We start from the raw sequence: 13,195 nt of genomic DNA on the forward strand, positions 1-13,195 counted from the left end.
AATGAACTTGCATTACAAATGGATTGTGGAAATCTGATATTGTTGATTTTGCATGCATGTCTACCAAGGCAATCACAACTTAAACACACACACACACACACACACACACACACACACACACACACGTGTGTGTGTGTGTGTGTGTGTGTGTGTGTGTTTAAGTTGTGATTGTCTTGGTAGACATGCATGCAAAATCAACAATATCAGATTTCCACAATCCATTTGTAATGCAAGTTCATTTTGGATTTGATTGTGTGTGTTTTAGCGTCATCGTTTCATATCACTCTCCGTAATCCATCATCAGCCGAATGAGAGAGTGCAGGATGCATGCAAAATCTCATATCATACGCAAGGCATGTGAACTATTTTATAGAATTCCTAAAAAAAATTTACACACACGCGTTGGTAGAAATTTCTACCTTCGTTGATCAAAATTTCTACCTTCAATGGTCAAAATTTTTGACCTTCATTGGTCGAAATTTCTACCTTCAATGGTCAAATTTTTTGACCTTCATTGGTCGAAATTTCTACCTTCAATGGTCAAAATTTTTAACCTTCATTGGTCGAAATTTCCACCTTCAATGGTCAAAATTTGTGACCTTCATTGGTCGAAATTTCTACCTTTCTTGGTCAAGATTTTCTACCTTCTTTGGTCAAAATTTCTACCTTGTTTGGTCAAAATTTTGACCAATTCCTGACAAAACTTGCACAATGGCTATGGACATTTTTTGACCAAAGTATTGATCAAAATTTCGATCGAAAAAATTCTGACCAATGGGTTGGTCGACTTTGGTCGAATTTTGGTCGAAAAGTGGGTCGAAATTTCGACCAATAATGGTCGAAAAATGGTCTCAAATGTACTAGTGCTTTAAGATCTGGGTGTATTTTTCCATGGTGAGCATCTTGATTTCCTTTAACTGGGAGATGCCTTTTTCTTCATTTCTAAGCACTACTACTTATTGTGCACTTCCATTTGTGGGTTTTTGGATATCATGTATTTTCCTTGGCCATTGGTGGTAGCCGTAAGCAACTGGTTTTTCGTGTCTATTTGCCATGTTTAACAAGGCATCCTGCTAGTTTCATCTTCGTAGCACTGGATGCCTTCATCACAAGTTTTTGTTGGGTATGTGCTTGCTTTCATACTCCATATAGCAGTATATTTTACTGTTTCTAGACACAATCTTTTCTTTGTGATTTTATAGGTTCTTGTATGTTTTACTGATCTTTTCTCCTTTGGTAATAATATCCATGTTGAAGATGAACACCCTCCATTGTTACCTGCTGTTGTCTTTCTGATATATACTAGAATAACTATAAATGTTGGTTAAGCTTAAAACATAACCTGATTTCTATCATGGGTATTTTTGAAAAATTGTAAAAAGAAAAGGATTTCTTTTTCACACTCAATTTTTACTGTTAAAAAGTTCAAACCCTGTTAAACCCTTAATAAATAAAGGATTATGAAATCTTTAGGTTCTGTCTGGAGAAAAAATAAATACTGCTAAATCTGTATAATATTTTTGACAGCTATAAATATAGCTCAATTAGATAATACATTTGATGTATCTAGCTGAGGGTTGCCATGATACTTTGTTTCCATTTGTTAAATACTTTAACCTCCTTTGTCATTTGATTGCTAATATGGAGCTTTTGTTTAAGTTTAAACATAGCAAGTTACCTCTACAAATTATAATGTTTCAATATAATTGTTGTTCCTTTAAACCATTGCACTTTTGCTACTTTTTTGATCTTGAATCTACTTCTCGTGGAAATGGTTTTGCTGTAATCTATGATTCTGGCATTATTCTAGCACATACATCGGATGTAAATTTTAATATGTACCTGCATTCTTAGACTTAAATAAATGTAATGAACATGTAAATCATTTAAGCCTCATACTTCTTTGTCTTTTGCTTGAATATGCCATTATGTACAAGTGATCTTTCGTGATTAGATTCTTATGTGAAATTCAACTTGCTGATACTCTTTGCTTCATTGTATGTATTACTGTAGCGTATCTGAAAGTGGCTCTCCTTTCATATGTTGTTGTGCCTGAATATGTCATTTGCATTAAATGCTATCTTCCTTCACATTCAAAACCTGATTTCTTAACTGTCATAGCTGAATATTAATTACTGTTTCGTTCTTCTATAAATCTGATTATTACTTGAAGATCATGCAAAATGTGAATAAGATGAATACCATGAATTCATGCTTCTGTATTTTGCTCATAGCAGTTTGATATGTCATATATTAACAAAGAAATGCGGAATGAATGTTAATACTCCTGTTTATCTGCATTATGTTTCCCTATAGCAGATTTCCTTTATTTTTTCTTTTGATTTGGCACTGATAATTATTTCTTGTGACTTGTGACTGATTGCATCAGTACTTCCTTGATATATACTAAAAAAATACTTGAAATTCTTTTAACTTCAGACTTGCAACTTTATATGTTCTCCATGATTTGATCGGAAAGTCTCATACCTGAATCTTATGTATGCCCCCTCGACAGTCTCCTCTCGTTTGTTGTCTTTGTCGCTACATGATTCAACCAAAAGTTTTCATGCTTGTAGTGTATGCATATTCCTTCAATGATCTCCTCAAAGTCTTTGGTCTTTGGCCCTTCTTTGATTTGACCAGAAAGTTTCGTGCTTGTAATTTATGCACATCCTTTCAATGATCTCCTCAATGTCTTCAATTAGCTACATTGGTTTGACTGGAAGGTCCCATACCTGAAACTTATGTATGCCCCCTCAACAGTATCCCCAATATCTTCTTACCTATATCTGCACATGGAACAAACTCATTAGTAAAAAAAAAACATATTTTATCTTCTTCGAATTTTTCTTGCCTTCTTGCCTTTTAGCATAGTTATCTAAATCACCATCTTGTAGAAATAGAAAAGTATAGATGATAGGGAAGTTTTCCATTGCTCAGTTCATATGAACTAACCCATTTGTTCATTGATTTTTTGCAGGTTTACTCTCAGATGGAGATGCGGGATCAGCCCTTCAGCAACAAACCTTCCATTCAGACAATGGATACCTTTCCTTTTATCTCTTTTTCAGTACTTTTTTGTTTGTACAATGTGTTTAATTCAGATATTTATGTTAGGAGCTGAGAGCACTAGTAATATCTGAATGCATTGTATTCAAGTACTGTGTAAACATGAACTCTTTGTAAAATATTTTTAATACTTGAATAAAAAGTATTATTTTTGGTACTTGTATCTTGAAAAAGTGATCAATTCTCTTCTTTATGCTTCCTGTACTTTGCTTGCTGCATTCTTTTCGTTCTGTACTGTACATTCTCAACAGCTAAACACACTTAGTCAATAGATAAAACACATTTAGTTTAGCGTAAAACATAACAATTTAAGAGGCATGTTAAATTGGTAACAATAAATATTACTATTAAGATGACAGGCAGGGGTGACGGTGAAATTCCAGGCCTGAGATTTCTTGGCCATTCTTTTTGGGTAAATCTGTGTGCCATTGTTCCTTTTCTAGAATAAGTACCTCTTGTTGTATTCTCACATTTTTATTATTTTCTTCTACCTGAAATACTGCGACCAGCTGAACATAATTGAAGCTTTGAAACCGATTCTGGAGCGCACCATCTATGACAATATGGGATTAAAGTTTAGTAGGGGAGACACACTTAGAATAGCAGATTTCGGGTGTGGAACTGGGAGAAATGCACTTGTTGTAGCAGACACCATTGTCAGAGCTCCGCAATGCTCGCTTGGATCAGAACATGAATTGCCAGAATTTGAGGTTTATTTCACTGATCTTCCCTCAAATGACTTCAATCTGCTGTTTCGATTGTTGCCTCCCGCAAGATCTTACTTCGCAGCGGCTGTGTGAGGATCACATTTCAAACGTCTCCTTCCACACTAGAAAAGTTTGCATTTCTGTCATTCTTCTTCCAGCCTCCACTGGATTTCGCAGGTGAGTAGTAAAAATGGCAATTTCTCCATAGATGACAGAACAAGATTGTAAAGTGCAGATTCTTATTATGACCTATACTAAGGAAACATGATGAAAGACGAAAAAATCCATTTCATAGGTTGATGCAACCTAATTTTAACCATAAACATGACTCATAAAAATATAGAAAAACACACCAAAATGTTTTGAATTGATAACTATTCATTATTCACCCAATTTCTTTTAATCACAAAGAAGTTAAGCATTAATCTAGCCGAGTTCAAAACTTACCATTTTTGTGCACATTTTCACAAAATCTATTATTTTCCATTTTAGTAATCTTAAAAATAACTTTAAAAAACTAACTACTTCCCTAAATCTGCCCTAAACTAAAATAAGTAAAAATTGTATGTAAATCTGCCCTAAACTAAAATAAGTAAAAATTGTATGTAGCTAATCTTTAAAATCAGAAATATTGTTTTGAAATAATTATTACAAAAAAAAAACTTTCTAAGAGATTTTTAAAAAGGTAAATTTTTAGACCCAAATGAACTTGTCTCCAAAACAAATGTCAAAAGAACCACTAACCAAGCTGAGATGTTATAAATTTTCAAATTTGTTCTCTTAAAGAATCCACCTATAAAATTTCAACAAACTTAGACAGTTGGGTCAAATATTATAAGTGTTGAAAGTCCTACATTATCCTCTTGTACTTGAAAAACATGGAACTCCTCAAAGTTCCTTTCCTCAAACTATTGGAATTTAGTATGATCCAAATTCTTCAATTCCAATTTTTTATTTATGTGTTGTCCTTTGCATTAATCATTCACATTGAAAAAGATATTGGTTGTATTCACCTTGGTGAATATGAACAATTTTCTTATATAAAATGCATACTACATGTTACTAATCTTGTTAGAAATAGGAAGTACTCTGAGAGGGGTGGGGATGGGGGCTGGGTGAATCGGTGTTCCACAAACTTTTTTTCAACTATGGATATCATTAATAAAATTAGTACATGCATATATGATCAAATTGAAAAGTAAATGTAACCATATCACAATGCAAGTCATAACACCATTATTTGTTAACTAGCAAAACCCTAGCCAAGGGAAAACCTAGTAGGAATGGTACCCAAAAAATTATTCACTAATCAAAAGTATCATGTGAAATATATTGACCTTGCTTGGAATCTATTGCACATCTGTATAGTGTATATGTCCTTGTTAGAAGTCTAAACCCTATTAGGGGTCAGTATTACAACACAAAGGTAGCTAACTAAGCCCACTACTCAAACATTCATATACAATAGTAGGGTATGTGCAGGATCATGGTGTACCAAACTATGGCTTTAAGTGGTAGTCACAAATCAGGGTTATGTCAACTTGACACATAATTTTGAAGTGGTTATGGATTTTATATCAAAAAGTTGTAAGAAAATAATATGTAGAAAATTGAATGTAGTTTCTAAACTACTAAGCCTTATCTGAAGAAAAAAATGATTGATTGGATAAAAGTTTGAGTTTTAATGTAGTACTACGAAAATTTTAGGGCAAAAATAAAAAGTAGGTGTATGTCTGACCACCTTAATCAAAATCAAATGATAATATTTTTAAAATATAATTATAGATATATAAAGTAGACTCATGCTCAGATGTGACGCATATTTTTGGGTATTTTTATTCCAAATAAATAATTAAATATGAATTTTCTATTAAAACATTTTTAAGAAAAAAAAACTCCCATGTTTGATAACTTTAACTAATAGAAAATTTTACCAAATTTTATTTTTATTTTATTTTTCTTAGACTAGGTGAAGCATAGAATGTGATGCAACTTTTGGATTTAAAAAATGTTATACCGTTTGAAAGTTATAGCTATTTTTCAATCAGTATGTCAATAAGCACTTTACAATAATCTTTATTAAAAATTAACTAATAAATACTTAGCAAACATAGAATTTGATAGCAATTATATCGATGGAATCTCAAGAGTGATATAAAAAAACCCTTTTCGTTTCATTCAAGTTTGATCAAAATAACATTGTGAAATGGCTACCCGAAGTCTGAGTGTTAGTAAAACCCTTCTCAAACACGTTTTTTAGGTTGACCGAATAGGCTTGGTAAATACCAAGCCTAATCAGATATTCAATTTGAAATTGGATATTTGATTTCAAATTGGATATCCTATCATGTCTGGATATTTTTCACACCAATTTGGAGGGAAATTTGAGAGGAAATAAATTTAAGAGGGAAACTTTAGACTGTTTTGGAGGGAAATTTATTTTGGGAATGTGTGGACATTGATATTATTATTATTATATATTATTATAATTATTATTATATTATAGTAATATGTATGATTATTATTTTTAAATATAATATAGTTATAAATATTATAATAATAATTATAGCTAAATATAATATAGTAATATATATGATATATATTATTATTAAATATATATAGTAATATTATATGACTAAATTATTATTTATAATAATTTATATGGTAATTATTATTATTAAATATATAATCTAGTAACATATCTTATTATTATTGTTATATAATCTAATAATATATTATTATTATATTAAAATATATAATATTATATAATTATTAAATATAATATTGTCATAAATGCATCATTTTGACGCATTTCATGACAACGTATGTTCCTCGGGCCCCTAGTGACCCCTTTCGACACATTCCCAATGGATCCCTAAGGGTCGTAGGGATATACATTGTCATGGAATGTGTCGAAACTATAAAAGACTCTAATATGTACCTAGGGGTCCTAGGACCCATTGAGACATATGTCATCATGGAATGCATTGAAAGGGGTCATAGGTTATTTTATGACCCCCTTCGACCCATATAAGTGACTCTAATATGTCCCTAGAGGTCTTAGGACCTCTAAAGACATATGTCGTCATAGAATGCATCGAAAGGGGTCATAGGTCATCCTTTGATCCCCTTCGACCAATATAAATGACTCTCATATGTCCCTAGGGGTCCTAGGACCCCTAGGGACATATGTCGTCATGGAATGTGTCAAAAGGTGTCATAGGTCATTCTGTGACCCCCTTTGACCCATATAAAAAACTCTAATATGTTTGTATGTTATCATGGAATGGATCAAAAGGGGTCATACGTCATCCTGAGACCCCCTTCGACACTTATAAATGACACTACTATGTTGCTAGGGGTCCTAAGACCCATAGGGACAATTGCCATTATGGCATGCATCAAAAGGGGTCTTAGGTCATCCTATTACCCCCTTTGACCCATATAAATGACTCTAATATGTCCTTAGGGGTCCTAGGACCCCAAGGGACATATGTCAACCCAAAGACCCCTAGGGACATATGTCATCATGGAATGGGTCAAAAGGGGTCATAGGTCATCCTGTGACCCCCTTCGACTCATATAAATGATTCTAATATGTTAATAGGGGTTCTAGGACCCCTAGAGACATGTTTTCATGGAATGGGTCGAAAGGGGTCATAGGTCATCTTGTGACCCCCTTCAACCCATAAATATGACTCTAATATGTCCCTGGGGGTCTTAGGACCCAAGGGACATATGTCATCATGGAATGGATCAAAATGGGTCATTGGTCATATTATGAACCACTTCGACCTATATAAATGACTATAATATGTCCCTAGGGGTCCCAAGACCCTGAGCGACATATGTCATCATGGAATGGGTCGAAAAGGGTCATAGGTCATCTTGTGACCCCCTTCAACCCATATAAATGATTCTAATATGTTTCTAGGGATCCTAGGGCCCCTAGGGACATATGTCATCATGGAAAGGGTCAAAAAGGGTCATAGGTCATCTTGTGACCCCCTTCGACCCATATAAATGATTCTAATATGTCCTTGAGGGTCTTAGGACCCCTAGGGACATATTTCATCATGGAGTAGGTCGAAAGGGGTCATAGGTCATCCTATGACCCCCTTCGACTCATATAAACAATTCTAATATGTCCTTGGGGGTCCTAAGACCCCCAGGGACACATGTAGTCATGGAATGGGTCGAAAGAGGTCATAGGTCATCCTATGACACCCTTCAACCCATATAAATGATTATAATATATTCATAGGGGTCCTAGGACCCCTAAGGAGATATGTAGTCATGGAATGGGTCAAAAGGGGTCATAGGTCATCCTGTCACCCCCTTCGACCCATATAAATGATTATAATAAGTTTTTAGGGGTCTTAGGAGCCCTAGGGACATATGTCATCATGGAATGGGTTGAAAGGGGTCATGGGTAATCTTGTGACCCCCTTCGACCCATATAAACAACTCTAATATGTCCCTAAGGATCCTAGGACCTCTAGGAACATATGTCATCATGAAATGGGTCGAAAGGGATCATAGGTCATATTGTGACCCCCTTCAACCAATATAAATGACTCAAATATGTCCCTAGGGGTCCTAAAACCCCTAGAAACATATGTTGTCATGGAATGCATCGAAGGACCTATGACGCCCTTCGACCCATATAAATGACTATAATATGTCCCTAGGGGTTTTACTTCCTAGGGACATATGTCATCATGGAATGGGTCGAAAGGGATCGTAGGTCATCCTGTGACCCACTTTTATCCATATAAATTACTCTAATATGTCCCTAGGGGTCCTAGAACCCCTAGGGGCATATGTCGTCATGAAATGTGTCGAAAGGGGTCATAGGTCATCTTGTGACCCCCTTCAACCCATATAAATGATTCTAATATGTCTCTAGGGGTCCTAGGACCCCTAAGGACAAATGTCATCATGGAATGTGTCGAAAGAGGTCGTAGGTCATCATGTGACCCCCTTCGACCCATAAAAATAATTCTAATATATCCTTAGTGATCCTAGGCACATATGTCATCATGGAATGTGTCAAAAGAGGTCATAGGATGACTAATGACCCCCTTCAACCCATATAAATGATTATAATATGTCCCTAAGGGTCTTAGGACCCCTAGGGACATATTTCATCATGAAATATATCAAAAGGGGTCATAGGTCATCCAATGACCCCTTCAACCCATATAAACAATTCTAATATGTCCCTAGGGGTCCTAGGACTCCTAAGGACATATGTCATCATGGAATGGGTTGAAAGGAGTCATAGCTCATCCTATGACCCCCTTCGACCCATATAAATGATTCTAATATGTTCCTATGAGTCTTAACACCCCTAGGGACATATGTCATCATGGAATGTGTCGAAGGGGGTCCCCTTCGACCCATATAAATGATTGTAATATGTCCCTAGGGATCTTAGGAGCCCTAGGGACATATGTCATCATGGAATGGGTTCCCTTCGACTCATATAAATAATTCTAATATGTCCCTAGTGGTCCTAGGACCACTAGGGACATATGTCATCATGGAATGTGTCCAAAGGGGTCATAGGTCATCATGTGACCCCCTTTAACCCATATAAATGATTCTAATATGTCCCTAGGGGTCCTAGGTCCTAGGACCCCTAAGGACATATGTCATCATGGAATGTGTTGAAAGGGGTCATAGGTCATCCTGTGAGCCCCTTCGACCCATATAAACAATTCTAATATGTCCCTAGGGATCCTAGGACCCCTATGGACATATGTCATCATGAAATGTGTCAAAAGGGATCATAGGTCATCTTCGACCCATTTAAATGATTCTAATATGTCATTAGGTGTCCTAGGACCCCTATGGACATATGTCATCATGAAATGTGTCGAAAGGGGTTATAGGTCACCCTCTGACCCCCTTCAACCCATATAAATGATTATAATATGTCCCTAGGAGTCCTAGGACCCCTAGGGACATATGTACTCATGGAATTTTTCGAAAGGGGTCATAGGTCATCATGTGACCCCCTTCAACCCATTTAAATGATTCTAATATGTCTCTAGGGGTCCCAAGACCCCTATGGACATATGTCATCATGGAATGTGTTGAAAGGGGTCATAGGTCATCCTGTGACCCCCTTCAGCTCATATAAATGATTCTAATATGTCCCTTGGGGTCCTTTGACCCCTATGGACATATGTCATCATGGAATGTGTTGAAAGGGGTCATAAGTCATCGTATGACCCCCTTCGACCCATGTAAATGATTCTAATATGTCCCTAAGGGTCCTAGGACCCCTATCGACATATGTTGTCATGTCATGTGTCGAAAGGGACCTGTGACCCCCTTCAACCTATATAAATGATTCTAATATGTCTCTAAAGGTCCTAGGACCCTAGGGACATATGTCATCATGAAATTTGTCAAAAGGGGTCATAGATCATCTTGTAACCCCTTTTGACCCATATAAATGATTCTAATATGTCCCTAGGGGTCCTAAGACCCCTAGGGACATATGTCATCATGGAATATTTCAAAAGGGGTCATAGGTCATTCAATGACCCCCTTCAACCCATATTAACAATTCTAATATGTCCCTAGGACCTAGGGATACATGTTGTCATGGAATGTGTTGAAAGGGGTCAAAGGTCATCCTGTGATCCCCTTTGACCCATATAAATGATTCTAATATGTCCTTAGGGGTCCTAGGACCCCTAGAGACATATGTCATCATGGAATGTGTCAAAAAGGGTCATAGGTCATCCTATCCTATGACCCTGTTCGACCCATATAAGCAATTCTAATATGTCCCTAAGGGTCCTAAGACCTTTATGGACATTTTTTGTCATGAAATGTGTTGAAAGGTGTCATAGGACCCTTCGACCCATATAAATAATTATAATATGTCCCTAGGGGTCATAGGACCCCTAGAGACATATGTCGTCATGAAATGTGTTGAAAGGGGTCATAGATCATCCTGTGACCCCCTTCGACCCATATTAATTATTCTAATATGTCCTTAGGGGTCCTAGGACCCCTATGGACATATGTTGTCATGGAATGTTTCGAATGACCTATGACCCCATTTGACCCATATAAATGATTCTAATGTGTCCCTAGGGTTTCAAGACCCCTAGGGACATATGTCATCATGGAATGTGTCGAAAGGGGTCATAAGTCATCCTATGACCCCCTTCGACCCATATAAACAATTCTAATAGAAATAATATAGTAAAAATATAATAATATATTAGTAATAATAATAATAATATAGTTTAATAATCATATATATATTATATTTATAGATTATAATAATAATAATATAATATAATAATATATATTATATTTATAGATAATAATAATAACATAATATATTATTATATATTAATATTTATATTATTATATTAAATAATAATAATAATTTCATTTCATATATATATATATATATATATGAAAATATATATTATATATTTATAGATTAGTCATAACTCATTAATTAGTCATATTATATATTTATAGATTATATATTAAATATCTTTACATATTTCATAACTCAAATTAGTCATATAACTCACAAATTCATTTTTCCCTCCAAAATTTGTTTTTCCCTCCAATGTGTTCGTGCCACCAGTATCGGATATCCGATCTCATAGTGGATGTCGAATAAGGCTTGGGCCTTACTTTCTAGATTTGGTACTTGGATAGCTGAAAAAAAAGTTAGAGCGGATTTTGAAGTGCTTTTAGACATCTTCAAACTCTCTTTTTTTCACATCGCCACTTTTTGGCACACCATGATCCTGCACATACCCAGTACAATCAGTATACAAAAGGTATAGATACAATAATCTTTTTGACAACATTGATATCTTCAATATTTGATCTATCCTTTGTAGCTCTCTTCACAAATATGATCATGCATGTGTATTGTACTGTAATATCATGAAGTTTGCATTAATATAGATTATACAAAGTGTGTATTCAAACATTATACCATTACAATACAATGACACACATTCCATTACATCAAAACTAGCTTCCTTTATACAAAACTACTTATTCTGTTGGCCTTCAATACCTTGTATGTTTTCCAAAACATGAAATAACTTTTTGCCAAGTAAGGGTTAATATCTAGGATGTTGTCCCAACCTTGTAAAGTCCTTGTTTTGGTAAACCAAAATAATCCCTTAACAAAATTGTCTTTACGTTTTTATCTTCTCTATTATGCATTCAATGAAGCCACATACATGGGTAAATCATTTTAAAAATACATGATGAATCTTATATATGGTCAATGCATACAAGATCACTAAATCTCATAAAGGTAACACACTCAAGAACAACATGTAAAGTCCCATACGTAGGTAACACATTTTTTTGTGATGATACAATGGTGATACAAAGTATGGTGATCGATAGATGGATCTTCACTAGGTTGACTATAAGGTTACCACCCTATTCGACTATGCAACATCATCATTTACATGCATCTCTTCTAATGATTCATAGTAGGATTGGAACTCTACTGGACAAGGTAATCACCTTTCTCTCCCTTCTCTCTCTTTTGATTTCATGTTAGTAGAGATAAAAAAATTTGAAGCTATAATATTAATGATGTTTATCTTTCATTTTTCATGTCATCATTTGTGTTTATGTGATATCTTTCCGAGTATAATATCAGTGGGTGAGACATTTCTTTAGTTGAAGTCTCTTTCCCTTGTTGAATTAGATATGTACTAAACCCTTTCTCTGTCTTTATCCTTTTGGATTTTGCTTATTTTTGCTTTGCTTTTGCACTTTTTTGCATGGATGTAGAGTTAGAACCCTTTGTCTCTGGGGCTTATTCCCCTTGACTTAGTGATTTTTTATCTCATTTTGATTCACTAGATTCTTCCCTTCTTCTATCTACTTTACCATGCATGTGGGTTAATCCACACCCTTGCTAAAGTGGGGAATAAATGTATCATCTATATTGGAACAACCTCAATTTAATGATGATTAAGTACTCATATGATGAAATTTCATCATTCATTTGTGTTTCTCTTCCTTTCTTCCCTTTTCTTATCCTATCTCCTAGGTGGTATTGGGGTAACACCTAGTTGGTCCTCATTAAAGATCCTATTTTTATGGCATAAAGCTCGAGGTAGGATCTAAGCATCTAGGTCCTCCCTTTCCTTCATCTAATCACTTAGAATCTCTTGTCCACACTATAAAATGGCTATATCTTGAGTTCTATACCTCATTTTTGGGATTTGGGACCTATTTAAGACCTAAGTGAATCTAAAAGGTTTTGGGCCTTGGTTGATAGGAATGTAGTGCATCCTTATCAAACAAAGAGTGCAACACATCCTTGATATACCAACCTAGTATGCATTTTGTACCTATTTGGGCCCCATTTTGGGTTCATTACTTGGGTCCCATATTTA

This window comes from Cupressus sempervirens, chromosome 5 (genome assembly GCF_028749045.1).
Source record: "Cupressus sempervirens isolate cs-2001-9-10 chromosome 5, ASM2874904v1, whole genome shotgun sequence".
In the NCBI taxonomy this organism is placed as follows: Eukaryota; Viridiplantae; Streptophyta; class Pinopsida; order Cupressales; family Cupressaceae; genus Cupressus; species Cupressus sempervirens.